Source organism: Eptesicus fuscus, chromosome 3 (assembly GCF_027574615.1).
Source record: "Eptesicus fuscus isolate TK198812 chromosome 3, DD_ASM_mEF_20220401, whole genome shotgun sequence".
Taxonomy (NCBI): Eukaryota; Metazoa; Chordata; class Mammalia; order Chiroptera; family Vespertilionidae; genus Eptesicus; species Eptesicus fuscus.
Genome location: NC_072475.1, coordinates 112,802,102 through 112,817,506, shown reverse-complemented (window position 1 = coordinate 112,817,506; position 15,405 = coordinate 112,802,102). Strand labels below are relative to the sequence as shown.

At 41.3% G+C, this 15,405-nt stretch overlaps 1 long non-coding RNA gene across 4 annotated transcripts; it reads right to left on the bottom strand.

Annotated features, from left to right (window-relative positions):
- Positions 1–777: 777 nt before the first annotated feature.
- On the bottom strand, positions 778–15,403 carry LOC129148622 (uncharacterized). 4 transcript variants are annotated; one of them, XR_008555619.1, is made up of 5 exons: positions 15,162–15,403; positions 6,667–6,819; positions 3,451–3,508; positions 2,840–3,055; positions 778–1,795 (listed from the first exon to the last, which is right to left on the bottom strand). It is a non-coding gene; the product is annotated as an uncharacterized LOC129148622 (long non-coding RNA). The 4 variants fall into 4 exon arrangements; XR_008555620.1 differs by lacking the exon at positions 3,451–3,508; XR_008555621.1 differs by lacking the exon at positions 6,667–6,819.
- Positions 15,404–15,405: the final 2 nt, after the last annotated feature.

Sequence of the window (15,405 nt, the reverse complement as noted above, 5' to 3'; positions counted from 1 at the left end):
CTCCCCTCTGTGGGAGCGCACTGACCACCGGGGGCAGCTCCTGTGTTGAGTGTCTGCCCCCTGGTGGTCAGTGTGCATCATAGTGACTGGTCGTTCTGCTGTTTGGTCGATTTGCATATTAGCCTTTTATTATATAGGATTTAATTCTAAAGTGTCCATTCTTTTAACTGTTCATCCATTCACCCATCCAACAAGTACTAATAAATAACCACTGTCTTAAATCAAACACTCTTTTGAGTACTTACAAATACTGAGATTTGCCCTTCTGGCCTTTATTAAAAGTCTATCTCTTACCTATCCTGAATATTAACCTTTTGTATTCGGATGTTGAGTGTGACTCGACACGGTTAGCCTCGGTAGCAGCTCTTTTTATACTCTTTGACTGTATCAATAATTTGAAATATAATAAAAATCCAAATAAATAAGTTTGTGTGAAAATAAACTCGTTTTTTATTCTACTGCCACACTTTGTAAAATCTGGGGTATTTAAAAAATTAAATCCCGAGTAGAATAAAGGAATCAAGAAAAAAGCAAGCGAGTGCAAAGGGTTAATATGGTGCATCATTCTAGAACATAACTGCAAATGTACTAAACAGTCTATACTGAGAAAATTAATGACTAGGTAAGAAATTATTTTTCAAGTTGGGATTTTAATATTGTGCCTCTAAACCAAACTAAACTGGAGAACTTAATGTCATTAGGAATATTCTGATAGATCACTGTCAGTAAATGTTTTATAGCATATTACTCAGAAGGAATAAAAATAACTGAACCATATTGCTATATTAACATTTTTATTATTTCCAAATTAAGTGAACAAAATATTTTGCCCTTTACATTGCCGGGGTTCTTGTCCCAGCATTACGAAGGGTTCAGCAATCTGGAGAAAGGAGCTGCGCATAGATTCAATAAGGAGTCCAAAGACGAAAGGTAGTGTTGAAAGGCAATGGGAGTCAGAGGAGCTTCAGCTAAAGAAGCTCAAGACTACCCCTTGACTCAGAACCCAGTGCTTCTTATTAACACAATTTGTCCTAAGGCAAGGTGGAGATAATACACTTCAAAGGGTAGGGTTTCAAAGGGTAGGGTACAGAAGCATTGTCAGATTGGGGAATAACCTACAGCTGTTCAGGTGTTTGGCCAACAGGAGGCAATAACATGTAGACTGAGATGCCCTGAGCTGTCTGGCAGTTAACAATCCTATTCAGGTTTGGGGGAAGTGCCTTTGCAGCCGTTCCAACAGGTAAACTACATATGTGGCTCACCCTTGTTGAGCCCCACTAGCTTCAACCTTTTTACAAAACTCTTGCAATTATGACATGCTGAAACTGGCTTCCGGCATCTCACCCTTTTTGATTTTTTAAATTAAACAAGAATGTATGTTTTAAAATTTTTAAATTCAATGGAAAGGACAGAGTTCTATCAAGTCCCTTTAAATTGCTGTCAGGCATTAAAGGAATTAGCCTGTAGTCAGTTTCTTTCTGGGCCAACAGTTCTTTGAGTCCCAATTTCAATGTCCAACAGTTCCTCATGTGTACATGTCAGCAATGATATTTCAGTTCTGGATGGTAGACAAATGGTGGCAAAGCAGGTCTGACCCTCTCTGGTTTGGTCCTGGGCAACCTGCAGCGATGCACAGCTGCTGACTGCTAGCATGACAAGGCATCTTCATTATTTTCACTTCTGTACTGTTTCTCCTTTGTTCTTCGGGGCCACTGCTATTTCTGTGGCTGCAGCAGTCCTGTCAATTCCTCTCTGGTATCCATTGTTGCAGGAATCCACAGGGGCTTGGAGTTTTCTGGAAATATACAAAATATTCTTGACCAAAGGTTAATAAAGGAATCTTTTCTATAAATTAGACACGGAGCCTGTGGAGGGCAGGGCCTGGCGTATTCCCATTGGTCGCCACGGCGATCGGGAAGACGCCAGGCCCTGCGCACATGGAGCCCATGGAGGGCAGGGCCTGGAGTCTTCCCGTTGGTCGCTGATGCGAGAAGACTCCAGTGCCAGCAGAGCAGGGCATGGCGGCTTCCTGATCTCGGCAGCCGGGAAGCCGCCAGGCACTGCAAAGCCAGGCATGGCAGCTTCCTTAGTGCGGCAGTGGCAGGGAAGTCCCCAGACATGGCAGACAGAGCCCAGACAGCAGGGCTTGGGGGCTTCCTTAGTGGGCAGTGGTGGTGGGAACACCCCCAGGCCCTGAAGACAGAACCTGGACAACAGGGCATGGGAGCTTCCTTAGTGTGTCCGTGTCTGGGAAGCCCCCAGGCCCGGCAGACAGAGCACACTGCAGGACATTGGGGCTTCCTTCACATGGCACATGGCGGCAGCGGGCAGAGAGCGACAGCAGGACATGGGGGCTTCATCTCCATGGCTGCAGGGAAACCTCCAGGCTCCGCAGAGAGCAGAGAACCATGGGGAGTGGGCCTAAGCCATCAGTAGGATATCCTCTGAGAGCTCCTGGATTGTAGAGGTTGCAGGTTGGGCTGAGGGACCCCCGTGCATGAATTTCGTGCACCGGGCCTCTAGTTTTTAAATAAAGCTTTAAGTAGTCTTGTTTCGGGAGAGCTGATAGCTCTGCCCTCTCCAGCCACCTTTGAAACTCTCCGCACCAGAGGCAGTTTTGGCAGCGGGGTTTCATTTTTCTTATTACAGATTTTAGATTTTCAAAACAAATTAGGATTTTAATTTGAACAAGAAACTACATTAAAGATGACCACAACATTCTTTTTGTAGCCTGATTTTAAAAAGTACCTTTTGATATTCCAATTTCTTTATAATTTTGCCTTTGACCAAATTTTTCCCCATAATAATCTGACTTAAACACAAAGTATAACTCACGCACTTGCGGATCCACGGGGTTCTGAAGCTGACATGGGCTCTACACATAGTTAATCTTAACCACCATCACTGGTGTTGTTTCCGCTCAGACGAATCCTTCTTTCTCCAGAAGCACGCCATTAATGTTGGTGTTTCCAGGGTTCAAGCCCCAGTTCGGGCGGCCATTAATGTTGGTGTTCTTGTCCCAGCATTACGAAGGGTTCAGCAATCTGGAGAAAGGCTGATGCGCAGATTCAATAAGGAGTCCAAAGACGATAGTTTTGAAAGGCATTGGGGGTCAGAGGAGCTTCAGCTAAAGGAGCTAAAGACTACCCCTTGACTCAGAACCCAGTGCTTTTCATTAACACAATTTGTCCTAAGGCAAGGTGGAGATAATATACTTCAAAGGGTAGAGTTTCAAAGGGTAGGGTACAGAAGCATTGTCAGATTGGGGAATAACCTACAGCTATTCAGGTGTTTTGCCAACAGGAGGCAATAACGTGTAGAATGAGATGCCCTGAGCTGTCTGGCAGTTAACAATCCTATTCAGGTTTGGGGGAAGTGCCTTTGCAGCCGTTCCAACAGGTAAACTACATATGTAGCTCACCCTTGTTGAGCCCCCCAAACTTCACCAACCTTTTGACAAAACTCTTGCAATTATGACATGCTGAAATTGGCTTCTGACATTACATGTCTAAAAAAAAAAAGAGAAAAAGAATTGATGTTTGCCTCAACCGCTTGCAGCGATGATTCAGGATCTGGAGAAGGGGCCACACTCAAATGGATCTATTAAACAGAAATATAAATTTAGAAGGCATGGGAGAACCAGGAGGAGATCTACTCTCTAGTGGAGTGGATACCTGAATGTCCAGACCTATAGCATTTTATTTACTAGAATACACATTTGGCCTTTAGCAAAGCAGAGAGACATCATTGGTAAGGTTTGGTAAACAATAAAGGATTATCAGATTAGGGGATTGCCTTCAGACAGCAGTAGGATAATACAATGCTGATTCTCAGCCCTTGCTGAATATCAAAGTCCATCAGCCTTCTGACGGACTTCTCGCATTTATATGTTAACTACTTGTTGATCTTTGCTTCCAGCAAAATTAAATTCTGTCAAATTCTAGCAATAAAAATATCCATCCATGCCAACTAAAGAAAAGTGATGAAAAGCCCAATCTCATTAAGAAATACATTTAATAAAATATTACTTTTTATAATAACTGAAAATTGTGATATTTATATTTTGATCTGCTGAATTGGCTTAACTTTTAGAATATTATGACCACAAGATATGCAATAAACTTAAATACACACACTGCTGTATGAAAGAATGATAACCAATAAGGCTTTCATTCCTAAAACCATCTATACTAGTAATAGAGGAATATGTAAATTATCCGGGATGCCGTCACAGTAACAGTAATGACTGAATAGGAGACTGCGTGGAGCAACAAGGCTGGCAGGGGTGTTAGTGAGGAATGACCAAACGAATGAACAGCAGGCTGCGTGAGACGACAAGGTTGGCAGGGCGGTTAGTGAGGGACAACCAAACAACTGAACAGCAGGCTGCGTGGGGTGACCAGGCCGGCAGGGGGGCAGTTGGGGTGACCAGGCCAGCAGTGGGTGCAGTAAGAGGTGACCAGGCCAGTGGCGGGGGGCGGGGGGAGTGAGGGGCGATCAGGCCAGCAGGCAGAGGCGGTTATGGGTGATCAGGCTGAAAGGGGGCAGTTAGGGGTGATCAGGCAGGCAGGCAGGTGACCAGTTAGGAGCCAGCGGTCCCAGATTGTAAGAGGGATGTACGACTGCCAGTTTAGACCCGATCCCCAGGATAGGGCCTAAACTGGCAGTCGGACATCCCCGAGGGGTCCCGGATTGGAGAGGGTGCAGGCTGGGCTGAGTGGACACCCCCCCATGCACAGGGCCTCTAGTACTACATAAGAGTAGAATTCTGTAGGTCAGCGTTTCTCAATAGTGCAGCAATGTTGACATTTTCGGCTGGTTAATTATTGTTGTTTTGCAATATCCCTGGACTCTTAACAATACATGCCAGTAGTCCCCACCCCACACCCTTGTTAAGACCAAAATTACTCCACATATTGCCAAATATCAATCCAGAGGCAACAGTCCCTAACTGGGAACCACTGCTACAGGTGATAGAATAGCAATACAATGTGAAACTTTGACTATCAAAAAGCTAGTTCACTTTTTAAAAAATAGATGATGGGTATCTAAATACTATAATATTTAATTACATTCAACATTTAAGAGTGATAGATATTGTAAAATGACATTTTACGATGCACTGGAAACTACATTATTTGCCTTTATTTAAACTTATTGGGAAATAAATTTGGATGTTAGCTTATAATCTACTAGTCAATAGTCAAAAGTATTCTGTAGTTTATAGGATAGGTGGGTAATATATATTAACATTAACTTACTGACCTTTTTTGAAACCCTAATAAAGTACTTTAGAATAATCTTGCCAGAGGCTAAAACCAACAGTAATTAGCATATTATGCAAAGAGACCCAATGGAAGGCCAATGGACTTTGATATTCAGCAGGGCTGAAAATCAGCATGATATTGCCCTGCTGTGGGCTCAATGGCTGAAGGCAATTCCCTAACCTCATAATCCTTCTACCGTTTACCAAACTTTACCTTTCATATGCCTGTATGCATTCCTAAAGGGCAAATGTGTATTCAAGTGAATAAAAGCTGACAGGTCCAGGGTTTCAGTGAGTTTCTCCACTAGAGAGAGGTTTCTGCCTGGGCTCCCATGCCTTCTAAATTCATATTTCTTGTCTAGTTTTTCATTTGTGCATGGCCCCTTCTTCAGATCCTGAACCCTAGTCGTAAATGGATGCAGCATCTGGTGCCCGAATAGGCATCTGGGGAAAAAGATTCGCCTGAGTGAAAAAAACAAAAAAGGTGTAGTGAGGAAGTTCACCGGAAAGGTGGGAATGTTCACCGGAAAGGTGGGGGAGTTCACTGTGCACAAAGCCCGTACCAGCTTCGGAGGAGTGGACAAGGAACATCTTTTATTTCAGCCAGGTTATAATGGGGAAGAATTCGAGTAAAAGGCAAAAACATCATTGTAAATTTTTAGCTTGTATGCTCAAGGATAAAGGAGTTAAGGTGTCAAAATGTACTCTGTTAAATCAGGCTCAAGGAAAACGAGTGCCCTGGTCATCTTTAACTAGGTGGGCTCTTGTTCAAACTGCATTAATGCCCACTTCGTATTGAGGGTCAAAAGTCTGTAATACCTAAGGCCCCAGATCCTCCGCCTCTAGTGTGGAAAGGCTCAACAGCTAGAGAAAATGGGGCTAACCGTCCTTTTACAAAAGGACTCTTTAATGCTTTGTCTGAAAATTACCCTATTACACCAGACAGGCAGATTTTAGCTAAAACAACTATAGACGCCAGTCAATGCTATGAAGAGCAGAATAGGATAAGATCTGTGAACAACAGGCTGAACTCTAGGCCGCATTCTGGCTGTAAGTCCCAGGCAATGTAAAACATCTGAAAGATCCATGAGAAGAACTCTGATTTATTAAATCTTGTGTATGTGTTATGGGCGCTTGTCTGTTGATAGCTGTTTTATCTGTCTTTATTGTTTGGTTTAATTTGTTTATTGTTAGTCTATTAAGCATGCCTTTAATTTAATTTAATTTAATAGAAAAGAAACAGTAGATAGCCAGGCCATTACTAAATTTCCCCAGAGCAAACAAAATGTGGGGATGGAGAGAAAGAATATAAAATGATAGACGTGGCCGATAAAACAGGTTCTAGGAAAATTCCCTAGACAAAGGGAAGTAACTAAAAAAGGCCCCAGCCCAATACTTACTAGGTCTTTTGGTGATCCTATAAAATGGACGCTCATGCTCTTGGGAATGTTATTAAAAGTCTCATTTTTGCCATGATTTTTATTTCCAAGTCCAGTCATTTGAAATTTGAATATATGAGACATTTCTCACAATTTAGGGATGCGTCTGGATTTCTATACCCAAGAAGAGAAAAAGGTTAGCTTAAGAGAAGGCACACGCCGCCCAATTTTGGGTGGCCTCTTGGCCTAAGCCCCATCTCTTCACAGATGCTATAGAATAAAACCAAATGAAAGAGAATTACAGGCCAATATCCCTCAGAAACATAGATGCCAAAATCCTCAACAAAATTCTAGCAAATCGGCTCCAGCAGTACATCAGAAAGATCATACACCATGACCAAACAGGATGTATCCTAGGGATGCAAGGATGGTACAATATCTGCAAATCAATAAATGTGATACATCACATAAACAAATTGAGAGACAAATATCACATAGTCATATCAATTGATGCAGAAAAAGCATTTGACAAAATCCAACACCCTTTTTCGATAAAAACTCTCAACAAGGTGGGAATAGAAGGCTCATACCTCAACATCATAAAGGCGATATATGATAAACCCACAGCAAACATCATACTCAATGGACAAAAACTAAAACCATTTCCCCTAAGAACAGGAACAAGACAGGCATGCCCACTCTCACCACTCCTGTTTGACATAGTACTGGAAGTATTAGCTATTGCAATTAGACAAGAAGAAGAAATAAGAGGCATCCAAATTGGAAAAGAAGAAGTAAAGCTGTCCTTATTTGCAGATGACATGATATTGTACATAAAAAACCCGAAAGACTCTGTCAAAAAAACTAAGACTTAATAAATAAATTCACGCCAAAACCGGTTTGGCTCAGTAGATAGAGCGTCGGCCTGCGGACTGAAAGCTCCCAGGTTCGATTCTGGTCAAGGGCATGTACCTTGGTTGAGGGCACAACCCCAGTAGGGGCTGTGCAGGAGGCAGCTGATCGATGTTTCTCTCTCATCGATGTTTCTAACTCTCTATTTCTCTCCCTTCCTCTCTGTAAAAAATCAATAAAATATATTTTAAAAAAATTAATTCAGAAATGTAGCAGGATACAAAATTAACGCCAAGAAATCTATGGCATTTCTATACACCAATAGTGAACTTACAGAAAGAGAGACTAAAAAAGCAATCCCATTTACCATCACACCAAAAAAACTAAGATACCTAGGAATAAATTTCACTAAGGAGGTAAAAGACCTATATGGTAAAAACTACAGGATACTGAAAAAAGAGATAGAGGAAGACATAAACAGATGGAAGAACATACCATGTTCATGTATTGGTAGAGTCAACATCATCAAAATGTCCATACTACCCAAAGCAATCTATAGATTCAATGCAATCCCCATTAAAATACCAACGGCATATTTCACAGACCTAGAACGAACTCTCCAAAATTTCATCTGGAATAAAAAAAAAGACACCGAATAGCCACAGCAATCCTGAGAAAGAAGAACAAAGTAGGTGGGATCTCAATACCAGATTTCAAGCTGTATTACAAAGCCACTGTTCTCAAAACAGCCTGGTACTGGCACAAGAACAGACATATAGATCAATGGAATAGAATAGACAACCCAGAAATCGACCTAAACCACTATGCCCAATTAATATTTGACAAAGGAGGCGTGAACATACAATGGAATCAAGACAGTCTCTTCAATAAATGGTGTTGGGAAAATTGGACAGATACATGCAAAATAAATGAAACTAGACCACCAACTTACACCATACACAAAAATAAACTCAAAATGGATACAGGACTTAAATATAAGATGGGAAACCATAAAAATATTAGAGGAATCTACAGGCAGCAAAATCTCAGACATATGCCGAAGGAACTTCTTCACTGATACTGCTCCTAGGGCAATGAGAAAATAAACAAATGGGACTACATCAAAATAAAAACTTCTGCACAGCAAAAGAAACCATCAACAAAACAACAAGAAAGACCACTACGTGGGAGAACATATTTGCAAATGTTATCACTGATAAGGGTTTAATCTCCAACATCTACAGGGAACTCATACAACTCAACAAAAGGAAGATAAACAATCCAATCAAGATATGGGCAAGGGACCTAAATAGAAACTTTTTGAAAGAAGACAGAAGGAAGGCCAACAGACTGCACTCTCTGTTAGAGGAAAGGGCCAGTCTCCCTTCTCCCTGTAAAAGTAGAGGTGCCACAGCAGTAATCTTAGATGTTATCTTAAAAGAAGAATGTGACAGTTTTAAATTCAAGAGGCCCACTCCCTCTTCCCCCTGCCTTTTCACCAGTCTCATATTCCTATAAATAATATTCCAAAGTCTTTGGTAACTTAAAACTTTGGAATTTGCTGAATTAAATAATAAATATCTAGGTATTTTAAAATTACAAAATACTGAAATAGTAATCTGAGTTTGCCTCATATGAAATATTTAGAGGATAGAATTGAATCTATTAATTAAATATGTCTTCTATTTTACTTGAAATATATAGCTAAAAATGTAAAAATATTACTAATCTGAGAAATACTAAGTACTTAACTTGCCACCTAAATTTTTAGGCTTCTAAGAGTTTAAATTTCAAATTAAGGTGGAAGAAATTATATAGTTGTGATAACAAAATGTATAAAGTATAAAAATTCATTTTTGAGAAAAATAATTCTTGTATATTCTCTAGAAAAATTAGTAGTTCAAAATACATTGTAGTCCTTATGTGTAATATGTGTGGTAAAATTTCAACCTAGGATATAATATTTTATTGGCCCGATTATAAAGAAGGATTAATTCTATAGTCTGAACCAAATTTTTAATATAAAAACTGGTTTAAATTTAATTGATGTCTTTTAGAATAATTACAAAAGGTGTGTTGATAAATGTCCATCTAAGAAATTCTGGCTGTTTACTTTTAATTATCTTTGGAAAATTAAGGTTTAAATATTGTATAGTTTTAATAATAGAACCAGGATATACATTTTAAAGGAAAAAGAGGAAAAAGGTCTATACAAGTTCCTAAAGGTATATATAGAAAGAATAAATATTCAAGTAGAAATACTTAATAGAAGGTCTAAGGTATGGTTATGCATTTTTAAAGGACATAGAAAAAAGGTTTGAAGACTAATTTGAAAGTATGACATTTGTGAAGGTTATATATGTGATGAGATGGAAAAAAGTTTTGACAGAGAGAAATGAGTGCTAAAGTTAACTATTTGCAAGAGTTGTGAAAGGGTCATAAAGTCTCAGGAAAGTTTAAAAAAGGCTGGACCACTACCCTCATCTCCCCTGCCAAGGACAGAGTAAATGGTTAATGAGGAAAGGGAGGGCAGGACAAAGTTACTGAATACTTCTTAAGCAGAACCAGATTATCCAGCAGCAGAATTTTAAGACAGGAGCCCTCAGATAGCCTACTCTTCAGTTAGGCTGGGGGATGGGGTGGCATCTGTACTTCATAGGTCAAATGTATAAGTTTACTTACTTTACTTTGTCAATAGAGATGCATACTTTAATTACTTAATAAGTTAGCTTTTCACAACATAATCAAGGTCTCATATAAACTTATTTATATGAGAATCCAATATTTTATGAGCAATTGGTTCTAGTAAAATTTGCATACATATGCAAATTAGCACTAGCCAAAAAGAATGCTGTTTAGAAGTAAATTTAAGCTAACAAAAAGAGAAATTTTAATATCTCTTTCATTACTATTTACAAAGTAAACCAAAAGTTATTATTCAAGCATTAAATCTCACCATTAATGAGACACCATAAGTAAAAAGAGAGTTACTTTTACTTGAAATGTATGCAGTATTGTCCAGCATACCACTCTCCTACTGGTTTTTCTGAAAGGCAACCAAGTTGGTTGCTATTTAAAAGAAAGTAAAAGTTTTTAAGAGAAACTCTCTAAATATGGCTTAGAAATTGCTGTGGGAGGAAATGCAGAGGGAAACACCCTTCAAATATTTAGGAACTGTAATTAAAAGTCAATGTATTAGGCCTTAAAAAGTAGAAATATGAAAGGAAAGTACATTAATTAGTTAAGACTTTATCTAAAAATCTCTAAGAGAAAAATGGAAAATTTATTCAATATACTTAGAAATCCTAAGAAAGCTTTTATTAAGTGTATCCAAAGATCTACAGAATCATTTTCTAATTTTATGGCTTGCCTCACTTGAGCAGTGAGATGGAAAATACAGCATGAAATAGTAGTTTGCAACCATTTAAAAAATATAAATGCCAAGTGGTTTGGGACCATCTCGTAAATCCTATCTTCCCTAAACCAAGGACACTTAAAAGTAAGTAATTTGCATTTTGCCTCCCAAACAAAGCTTATGTCAATATACTCAAAGACTGATAGCAGAAATTCAGTTAGTGTCATTTACTATCCATACCCAAGGACAAATGAAGTTAGAAAATAAACCTTATTTCAGACTGATTTAAATTGGCAAATTGGACTAAGTGGATATTCAGAGAAACTTAGTTGTTATCTATGAAAAACACACACACACACACACAAATTACTACAGGTTTTATATTACACCCCTACTATTATACCAAAAAATACTAGGCAGGAACCTATTCCTGGAGCATTAACTGTTTCATCTAATGGTAAAGCTGCTTATCATGCAATGAATTCAGACCAAGTCATCCAGACCAGTCATACTTCTGTGCAAAGAATTAAATTAGAAACTATTAAGGCTGTATTGCAGGATTTCCAAGAGCCTCTTAATATTATTTCTGATTCTGCCTATGATCTGGCCTAGTAAATAGAATTGAGACTGCTCAATTAAAATGGCTCAGTGACCAAAGTCTATTTATACTATTTAAACAGCAAACTGTACAGCAAAGACAATTCCCCTTTTATATTACTCATATCAGGGCTCATACCACCCTGCCTGGTCCTTTAACAAAAGGAAATGCATACGCCAATCAATTAGTTACTTTATTAAAACAGGCCACAGAATCTCATCAGCATTTACATCAGCCTGCCAAAACATTATGCAGCAGGCAAAACAGATTATCAAGGAATGTCCCCCTTGCATGTTACATCTGCCTCAAAGACCTCTAAAATCCCAACTTGAAAAGCAAAAAGGGGGAATAGTGGAGAAATCTCCTGTAAGTAACTACATCAAGCCTTAATTACTTTAAATTGTTTCCCTTATAATGCTGATGGCAAGACACCTATGGAATCACACTGGTGTTAGAATAAGCCAAAGGAAAATGGTTTGTTTAAATGGAAAGATCCCGAGTCTGGTTTATGGAAGGGCCCAGACCCCTTGTTAACCTTTGGTCGACTTTTGGTATTTCCAGAAAACTCCAAGCCCGTGTGGATTTGTGCAAGGAACATTCAACTTTGATCCTAGAGAGGAACTGACCAGACTACTCGAGCCACAGATAGCAGTAGCCCCAAGCAACATGCTGAAGATAAGAAATGAAGAGGAGAAACAGTCCAGAGAGTACCTGGGGGATGGTGAAGAAACCTTGCCATGCTAGCAGTCACCAGGTGTGCAATGGTGCAGGTTGCCCTGGACAAAGCCAAAGAAGGTCGGACCTGCACTGTAATTGCCCACCATTTGTCCACCATCCAGAACTCGAATATCATTGCTGGGGACAGTGATTGGGAAGGGGACCCATAAAGAACTGATGGCCCAGAAAGGAGCCTACTACAAACTAGTTCCTTAAATGCCTGGCAGCATTTTAAAATGGACATAAAAGAACAAAATCCTTTTCATTGAATCTCCCTACATTTGCTTTTTAGCATAATCATTATTGTCTGTTTCATTCTTGTTCTTAAATGTTTAATTCTAGTCTGCAGATGCAGAATGAAAAGTCTTAAAAGGACTCAAGCCCTGCAGATGGCATACACCTTTCTACATTTATTAAGAAAACAAAAAGGGAGAAATGCAGGAGGCTACAACCAACAGTAATTAGCATATTATTCAAAAAGTCCCATTAGAAGGCCAATGGACTTTGATATTCAGCAGGGCTGAAAACAGCATAATATTGCCCTGCTGTGGGCTCAATGGCTGAAGGCAAGTCCCTATCCTGGTAATCCTTTTACTGTTTACCAAACTTTACCTGTGTGCATTTCTAAAGAGCAAATGTGTATTCAAGTGAATAAAAGCTGACAGGTCCAGGTTTTCAGTGAGCTTCTCCATTAGAGAGAGGTTTCCGCCTGCCCCCTTCCCCTGCCTTGGGAATGCATTAAGCTCCTGAAGATTATCTTTCTTGATAAGTTTAGAAAACCTAACTGAAAAGAATATCAGGGCTTTTACATAAATGTAAAATATTTAGATAAAAAAAGCAAATATTTTTCAAAACTCAGTATGTATAGGCTAGTAACCTTTTTTACTTCCATTTTTCAAATGATGCCTATACAATTGCAAGGATTTGGAAGTTGAGAATAGTTTAAGAACTCCAACGACTTTTTCCATACATAGAAACAGTGCCACCCTTAATCCTGGTACTAATCATCTAAATAGCCTCTCACTATGTCCCAATTATCTCAGCTTAATCAGTTTACTGGCAAGTACCGTATGCTAATGGACCAATCATTCTAACTATAAATATAAAAATGTATGTAGTGCTTTTATTGTTTTAAAGCATTTCTACATAAATTATCTCATATTAATTTAACACATCTATAGTACAGGTACAAAAGATGCTAAAGATAAGAAGTCTGCCGTTTAGTAATAAACTTGCCAACCTTTCAGCAGCAGCAGCCCTGACATTTCCAGACCAATCATATTAAACTGTATTCTTATAAAATTTCTCATTTGAGATTCTGCTCAGAACTTTACATTGTATGGAGTTTTGGGATGCTTGAAGGCAAGTTAAACCAAATTACTGCCAAATGTGGAAGTAAAATTTCTTCAGGTAGCAGCAAAATTTAAGTCATTTTGTAGGAGTCTTGAAGACTAAATCTCCCAATTTGTCTGTATTTAATGCAATAGCATTTATTGATTTTTTTTTTATTTTTTTTTTTTACAGAGAGGAAGGGAGAGGGATAGAGAGCTAGAAACATCCATGAGAGAGAAACATCAATCAGCTGCCTCCTGCACACCCCCTACTGGGGATGTGCCCGCAACCAAGGTACATGCCCTTGACCAGAATCGAACCTGGGACCTTTCAGTCCGCAGACCTATCCACTGAGCCAAACCGGTTTCGGCATCTGTATTTAATGCAATAGCATTTAAAAATCACTTCTATATTGAATATATTTAATTGTCCAAAGCTTTTTTTTCTAAGTTTGAGTTCTTATATCATGAAGGACAAAATATTAACTTCAACAGAACGTCTCATGACGATGGCTCATTTACAACAGCTGTAAAGTGAATTTGACAGTGCTTCTCATTAGACTCCTGTAGAGTAGGTCTATACGTGCCAATTACTAGGGTCTCCTAAAAATCACTGTTCAATCTCTAAAATTAACTCAGTTAAGACCTAGGCATTTAATACTGTATCAGGAACCACCTATCCTTCAGACTAACAACTCCTCATTCTAACGCTAAAATTGAGAGTCATTGTTATTCGCAGCCACTGCTAGAGTCCTAGTCCTCTAAAATTTATACCAAAACAAGGCGCTGTAGCTCATTCCCGAGTTATTTTTGCAGTGCTGGCGAGAACCAGAGCCAACCCGCCTGCGCAGAGCGCCAGGCTGCCCGGCCCCCGTTCCCATGGTTACCGCCACAGCAAGTCCCTGCCTGCGGGGACCACGTGGGGCGCTCTCCCGCCCGCTCCTCCGGGACCCGCGGGGCGGCTCCGGGCGGTCTCTGCGCCCGGTAGGAGCCTGCAGGAAAAGGCGTCAGGGCCAGCCTGGGAAAGCAGGTGGGGAGCCAGGCAAACCTGCCACCAGCTCACCCCGCTCCTCCAGGGCGTTTAGGGTGGGACTCAGGTGGACACCAGGCCAGGAGGTTCCCTGTTCCTCCCTGTCCCTTTAACACGGTGTCTTAAGGCTTTCAATTCCCGTGTTCACTCAGGAAAACTCCGGATGCCTTTGCCGAAAAAACACGCCGAAGACGCAATCCCCAACAAGTCCCCACAGCCCAGGCCTTCCCCGTCTTCTCCAGAGGCCAGTCCCCCCGCCAGAGGCGAACAGGCCCGGGAGGAAGAGAGCTCCCGCGAGGCGCGCCCCGCCCCGGCTCCAGGCCGCCCCCAACCATATAAGGGCGGGGCGGGGCACGACGCCCCACCCACCCGCCCCGCCCGCCCCGCGCCCCCAGAGACGGGAGGTGCAGTAGCTTTTCGCAGGTCAGGTCTCCGGTGCCCCGCACCCCTCCCCGTCGGAGGGCCGTCTCCATGGCGGTGGGAAGTGTCAGGCTCCGGTAATCCTCCCCAATCCGGAAAGGCGAACTATCACTAAAAGTCACCTCACCACCAAGCTCCCCAGCTCATCCCCCTCCCGGCTCGGGCTCGGGCTCCGCCCACGGAGACGCCGCTGCCACCCAGAGCCGTGCTTACGCCTTCCGGGCGGCGCGCGACGCGCTCGTGCACCCGTGCCCCGCCCCCGGCTCCCCGCGTCTCCGGAGAGCCAGCCGGGACCCCGGGCGAGCGGCGGGGCCTCCTTCACCCCGTCTTCCTACACGGTTGCTGCCTGCGGAGTGAGACACCAGCTTTTCTTCCCCTTCCGTGAGTCCCTCCTTCGGTCCCCCCCGGACCCGGCCGCGCTGCAGCTCACGCCCGGGGAGTGCTGTGCGCGTGCGCG